Source organism: Alligator mississippiensis, chromosome 1 (assembly GCF_030867095.1).
Source record: "Alligator mississippiensis isolate rAllMis1 chromosome 1, rAllMis1, whole genome shotgun sequence".
Lineage (NCBI taxonomy): Eukaryota > Metazoa > Chordata > Crocodylia > Alligatoridae > Alligator > Alligator mississippiensis.
The window spans coordinates 475,268,697-475,276,170 of NC_081824.1; the positions used below are offsets into that span (position 1 = coordinate 475,268,697).

The following is a 7,474-nucleotide window of genomic DNA, read 5'->3' on the forward strand; positions in this document are numbered from 1 at the left end:
ATGCACAACTAAAAATAGCACAGATCCCCCATACAACACCATTCACGACCGAAACAAGGACATGTCAGAAGACATACGCAAACACGTAGTGGAGCAAGTCAAGAAAAGTCTGGTAAAATTGGCTTGCAGTTGGATGTATCAACTGCCTCAAATAGCGCACAGCTTCTCATTTTTGCTCGATATGTGCGTGAGAATCTCTCTTTTGTGAACTCCTGAAAGAAACAACCAAGGCAGCAGACATTATGGGTACGATGAATGATTTTTTTCTTTTTTTCTAGCCTTTCCTGGGACCTTGCATGAAAACAGATCAATTCTGCTTCAGTGTTTCATAGGTCCGAACTTTGCGGGTTGTTTGGCATCCCTCGCAGATGTGTTCACAATTCTAAACTCGTTGAACATTTCAGTCCAAACTCGTTGAACATTTCAGTCCCAGGTGAAGAAGTACTATCTAGGAGGACAAAAAAGTCAAATCCTTTCAAGACATTCCCCAAGAACCAATTATACAAGGCGTGCTGAATGCACAGCAGTTAGGACAAAACATCTTAGAGACATCTGTTGCTGATCGACTTGTGCATAAAGCTGTCATCGTACGTGCACCAATCTCAAAGTTAAAAACTCTTGCTTCCAGTACAGTTAGCAACAGAAAAACACAAAACAACAGACCTCAGTCATCAGAGCTGATCGAGAACTTTTCAGACGCCTGCTTGTATCTATGGATGTCGATAACCTCCTGAGGCAAGAACTCTCTACTGTACTGCTATCACTGGCTACAGCAAATGGAAACTTGAGACCAGCAAACAAAGCTTAACTACTCTCCATTTTGGAAGAAAATATTTCATAGCCAAGTTTGAAAGAAGCCCTGACTCCAACATGTGTAGTGATTGGTGGTGTGGCTGTGGCTCAGGCCATGGGAAAACCCAAGGATGCAGTGACTTTTGGAGGCCATGTGGATGCTTTTGCGGTGAATATCGTGTCCAAGTTCAAGGAACCTTGCAGCAGGGTAGAAGTTGTGTTCGACAGCTACAAAGACCCGTTGATCAAGGATGTTACTAGAAAGTGTTGAATTGGGAAAGGAAGGAAATAAGAATTGGAATTAGCAGCAGGGACGTCATGTTGCCTGTGCAATGGAGAACAGTGATTGAATCCAAGGAAAACAAGGCATGCAAACACTTGTTAGGTTCCTCAAAAGGGAACTCTTACAGCAAACATTACACGGTGACAAAGAACTAACAGTCAGTGGTGGTAACGATGGTTACACTGCCTCCTCAACTGCAAGAAACACGGCCCACCTCCACTCCGCACAAGAGGCAGCAGGCACCCACGTGATCTTGCTTCTTTCTGAAGCAAAGTCAGAAAGATATAACACAGTCATTGTCACAATGTGGTAGCTCTATCCAAATAAAGCTTCTGCTGACCTGACCCAAAAGTTTGCTGCGTGTGTTTTCCACGACGACAAGCCGTGACACCGAAGTCCTATTGCTACTGATTGCATTCTGGCCTCGTCTCAGCAGTGAGCTGTGGATGAGAGCAAGCCCATCAAGAACTAACAATACATTGCTGTGCACGCGGTGGAGTGCTGTGATGAACTAAGGGACGGACTGCTGGGTTTTCATGCCATTGCAGGGTATGATACCACAAGCTAACTTGCAGGAATTTCTAAGAAGTTTGCTTGGAAGATCTGTGAAACTCCTCATCTCCTGTCTCAATCTGAAGTACCTCACACACCAGATGCCCAAGCACTGGCCATTAGACTCAAGGCCCCCCATGGAGGATGCCTGCGCTTAATTTTTGCTCATTTTTTGATGTAAGTAAGAATAATTTTTCTGTTGCGAAGAGCTCAGAAAGATTAATCGCCACAGACAGGACAGAGCTGTTTTTAATACTACAGATTCCCATTTGAAACCTCTAGTTTTCTCTTGTGAATTGGGTTTGCTGCGACCCCCGATCGAGAATCAAGTTCTAGACCAGCGGTTCTGAACCAGGCTACATGTACCCCCAGGGGGTACATGAAGCCTTATCGGGGGTACGTGAGATATATTTCATACACCGTCTAACACAGGTCGAAGGGCCTAAAAAATGTGAAATTGCTGGGGCTTTAGTGTCGTTAAAATGCACACGCGCATGGAAACCAGATATCCTACTCCTGCTCCATGCCTCAACCTTGCACCAGAAACGTTGCTCCAAACACCTGTCACTCAGCCGTGTAGTCAAGTCTTTGAACATAGTTGTGTGTTGGAAGTTGTTGTGTTTACGTTTGAGTTTTTTACGTCTTTTTTTTTATGCACGTGGCGGTTCCACGCAAGTAACAGTATACATCTGCTTTTTCCTTTCATTTTGGTAAGTACCTATGTTCAATTTTACATTGTTACCAACCTATGATGTATGTTTTAAGGGTTTGACTTTGCACTATTTTTCAGGGACTGAATTCTTGCTTCGTCCATCGATTTATCATGTCAAAGAAGTGTTATTACTAGGATTCGCCTGTGCAGTTTGGCTTTACGTTCATGCTTGATACACATGATTTACAAAAGCCACAATGCTTCCTTGGCTCAAAAGGTACTTTGCAATGGATATATGAAGCCATCTAAACTTAAAGAGCACCTTCAGACTGTTCACCCTGAAAATACTACAGACCCAGAAGCTTTATTCAAACTCAAGCGATCACAACTTGAAACGAGCACACTCTCCGATCATGGATTTACTCCCCAGAAGCCAGCACTAGAGGCAAGTTATCACGTGGCATTAAAGATGGCCACAGAAAAAAAAGCTGCATACCATCGCAGAGACCCTGGTGAAACCGTGCCATGGAAATGGCCGAGCTGATGTGTGGTAAAGATGCACAACTAAAAATAGCACACATCCCCCATACAACACCGTTCACCAATCAAGGACATGTCAGAGGACATACGCAAACACGTAGTGGAGCAAGTCAAGAAAAGTCTGGTAAAACTGGCTTGCAGTTGGATGAATCAACTGATGTCTCAAATTGCGCACAGCTTCTCATTTTTGCTCGATATGTGCATGAGAATCAAGTCAAAGAAGAATTTCTCTTTTGTGAACTCCTGAAAGAAACAACCAAGGCAGCAGACATTATGGCTACGATGAATGATTTTTTTCTTTTTTTCCAGCCTTTCCTGGGACCTTGTAGGAGCTATTTGTACTGATGGTGCTCCTGCTATGTTGGGGAAATATTCAGAGTTTACTGCTCTCGTCAAAAAGGTGAATCCAAATGTGATCTCTAGTCATTGTATTCTTCATCAACATGCTTTGGCATCAAAAACTCCTCCCTCTTATTTGATAGACCCAGGCCGCCAACTTGATCAGAGGAAGGGCATTGAATCACTGCATGTTCAAAGCGCTGTGCGAAGGAAGAGATTGGGTCTGAACACGCTGTACTTCTGCTTCACACAGAAGTACGCTGGTTATCCAGACAAAAAGTTCTGACAAGAGTTTTTGAACTTTGAGATTAATTGAAATGTTTCTGCATGAAAATGGATTAATTCTGCTTCAGTGTTTCATAGGTCCGAACTTTGTGGGTCGTTTGCCATCCCTCGCAGATGTGTTCACAATTCTAAACTCATTGAACATTTCAGTCCAAACTCGTTGAACATTTCAGTCCCAGGTGAAGAAGTACTATCTGGGAGGACAAAGAAGTTAAATTGACTTGCATGTGGTGCTCTCGAAAATGTCGCCTAGAATTAAAATGTTGGTTGATAGTAAGCAGCAGCACTGTTTGCACTAATAAGTTTGGGCACGTTTTGCCATTTGACATCAAGTGGTGTTTTTTTGTACAACTTTTTATGTGCATTGAATAAATGAACCTTGTTTAAAACGAAGAGCTCTTTGTATGAGTATCTTGCTGTTTTTATAATACCCGAGTACGCAGTTTGACATAAAAATTAATTTCCCATTGAACGGGGGTACGTGAAGTCTCACTCGGAGACCAAGGGGTACGTCAACTGAAGAAGGTTCAGACCTGCTGTTCTAGACCCTTGTATCAGATCATGGCAAACCCTGCTGCCTTCTTTGGAGTAATCACTAAACCTTTTTTTTTTACTTTTATCATCTGGGTCCTCTGGTCGTACTAGCCCCTCGCACTACCGAGAACGCCGCTCTCCATCGCCCATCCCCCACAGAGTCACTTTTCTCCTGGCTGCTCTTTATTCCTCTACAGCTCGGCGCGGGGAAACAGGACGTTCTGGCCCCCGTCTGGTTTAGATACAACTTCCAACCCACGTTTTGAAAAGAAATGCTTAAAAATAGTGAATAAATAAATAAAAATCTAAGGAAAGCGCCCTCCGCACAGCCGCGCTGTCGCAGCAGGGCTGGGGGACGCACAGGTGCTGGGGAAACACTTGGTCACTCTGCTCCTGGAGGCCTGAGCCCACCCCGAGCCGAGGGCCCCGGAGCCGCCGGGCCGCAGCCCCAACACCCGCCCGCGCCAGCTTCCCCGACCGCGTGGCGCGTTATGGCGGCTACAGTCGTATTTAAAAGCTCTCAGCCCAGACGGGCGTCCACCGCACCCACTTGGCTGCCGGCCCGCGCAGCGCCTTCCAGCCAATGAACGCCGGCATGGAAAGATTAAGCTCCCGCCCCTTCTCTGGCCCCGCCCCCGCCCTGCCGGCCCGGGGGGCGTGGCTTGGCCGAAGGTGCGCCTGCGCCGTGCGCGGGACACGCAGTGCAGGAGCGGCCCCGGGGCCGCCTGCTCCTTCCCTCCCCACCCCGGCCCCAGAACAGCCGCGGACCCGCCTTCTCCGCGCCTCCTGGATGCTTAGTGCTACCTTTTACACGTGGCTATTCACTAATCACCGTACGTTTACATAGTGCTAATTAACGCTCATGTTGCTTACTATTCTAATTATTTCTCATACTAGCGGTGCATGATCATCATGACGTTAATAAGATGATTTTTAAATTTATTATCATGACATGAATGAAATGATTTTTAAAATCCGTTGGGCGTGCACAACGCGCTCTGCACATCCAGCTTCTTTTAAACCAGTTGCGTGGGCGCTAGAAACCCTGGGCTGGGCATCAGCTAATCGCTATTACTGCGGTACTGCTATGTCATAATTATTCTTTATATAGTATTTCATTATTGTGACTGGCTATGTAGTATTCCTGTTTTTGAGAGCCGGTGTGTTTTCTGCACTGGATGGAGGTGAATGACTTTTCTTTTCCCCTCCCCTTTTCTTCAGTTAACTCTGAGTCTGGGTCACCCGCTGCAATTCGCCCTCCGTGCATTTCGTGGTTGTGTCGGGGGTGAGATTTTGGGGAGGTAAAAATCCTTTAAAAAATAAATGAATAAATAAATCAATCTCTGGCTGCTTTTCTGGGGGCTGGGGGTGCATAGTGAAGGTTCAGGGGTGCTCATCAGGGAGAAGCCCAAAGCTGCCTGCGGGGCCCCGGCTCCTGCATCCCGCCCACCAGGCTGAAGCTGGTTGCTTATTCCCAGTTCCTTTTTCAAAGCTAATCTAGACCCAATCAAAGCTTGTTGTTAATGAATTACACATCTGAAATAGAATTTCATTACATATTTGCTAATAAATAAAATAATATTCTGTATCAAACATAGAGCCCTAAATAAAGGTCAGATTAGGATGGGATTATGGGGCAAAATACTTCTTGGGCCACCCCAAACAGCCTGTTGACACCACAGGGGACTGTCCCGAAGCACCTTGACCACAGCGTTGCCCGGCCCAAAGTGCGGCTTGGCCGTGCTGGCTGCCAGCCGACACCCCCAGCCCCTGTACTAATATATGGCCGTGAGTTAGGAACTAGTTTTTGGGCTGGGATTATAGCCAGAAATCCTTCTTGGGCCACCCCATGACAGACCTGTGCGCCATCGGGGACTCTGCTGGACGTCTCTCACCTGCCTTGCCCGACCCAGAACGCGGCTTGCCCGTGATAGACTGCGAACCGACAGCGTGCCAGCTTCTGTGCTGAGTATATGGACCCACATAAGGACCTGGATTTAGGGCTGGGATCACAGCTAGAAATCCTTCTTGGGCCAGCCCACGCCATCCTTCTGTGGCACATGGGACTCTCCTGGTTATCTCTGCAGAGTCCTGCCCGTCCCAGGAAACGGTTTGGCTGTGCCAGGCTGCCAGCTGATCGTCCACCCAGACGCCACCAACTACAGGGGCCTGAATAAAGAACTGGGATTTGGGCTGGGATCAGAGATGGAAATGCTTGTTGGGCCACCCCATGCTGTCACTCTGTGGTACCAGTGGACTCCCCTGGACATCCCTGACCACAGCTTGCCTGGCCCAACTCATGGCTTGGCCCTGCCAGGATGCCAACGGACAGCTCCCCCCAGCCACGGTACTAAGTATGTGGGTTTGAGTAAGCAAGTGGATCTTGGGCTGGGATTATGGTTGGAAATCTGTTTTGGGCCACCTCACAGCATGTCCCTGTTGCACCAGGGGACTCTCCTGGTCATCTCTGACCAGAGTCATAGTATCATAGTACTTGGGGGTGGAAGGGACCCAAACAGCTCATCAGGTCCGACTCCCTCCCTCAGGCAGGAATGGGTGCCAGGATCATGTCACCCCAGCCAAATATCTGCCCAGCCTCCTTTTGAAGATGCCCAAGGTAGGAGAGCACCACCTCCCTTGGGAGCCCATTGCAGAGCCTGGCAGCCCTAAGTGTAAAGTAATGTTTCCTGGTGTCCAGCCTGAACCTTTCTCTAACAGTTGGAGGGTGTTATTCCTAGTAACCCTGGGTGGTGCCTGGGGGGAACAGAGCTTCCCCCAATTCTCTCCAGTCCCCCCTGGGGAGTTTGTAAACTGCTACCAGATCCCCTCTCAGTCTTCTCTTGTGGAGGCTGAACAGGTTGAGACCTTCTAACCTGTCTCTGTAGGGCCTGCCCTGCTGCCCCATGAAAAGTGGAGATGCTGGGGATTGAACCCAGGACCTCATACATGCAAAGCATGCGCTCTACCACTGAGCTACATCCCCTTTAGCAGCCTAACACATCCCCTGGCTGTCCTGCCTGACTGAAGACATGGTTTGGCTGTGCCAGGCCATGAACTGGCAGCCCCCACAAATACTGTCCTAAGTATATGGGCTTGAATAAGGAACTGGGTTTTGGGCTGGGTTGACGACAGGAAATCCTCTTTGGGCCACCCCACACCATGCCTCTGTGGCACTGGGTACTATCCCACACCCCCCAACCAGAGTCTTGCCTGGCTCAAAGTGCAGTTTTTGCGTGCCAAGCTGCCAACTGACAGCCCCCTGTGCCCATGGTACTAAGTACATGGACCCGAATAAGAACCTGGTTTTGGACTGGGGTTATGGCTGGAAATACTGTTTGGGCCAGTTCCCCCATCCCCACTGTACCAAGTAGACAGGCTCAAAGAAGGAATTTCTCGTGGGCTGGGATTAGAGATGGAAATCCTTCTTGGGCCACCCCACACCATGCCTCTATGGCACCGGGGGACTCTCCCGGACACCACTGACCAGTCTGGCCTGG

General features: G+C 48.2%; 1 non-coding gene across 1 annotated transcript; it reads right to left on the minus strand.

The window, feature by feature from the left end:
• Nucleotides 1–6,888: 6,888 nt before the first annotated feature.
• On the minus strand, nucleotides 6,889–6,960 carry TRNAA-UGC (transfer RNA alanine (anticodon UGC)). The gene has a single exon. It is a non-coding gene; the product is annotated as a tRNA-Ala (tRNA).
• Between the last annotated feature and the right edge of the window lie 514 nt (nucleotides 6,961–7,474).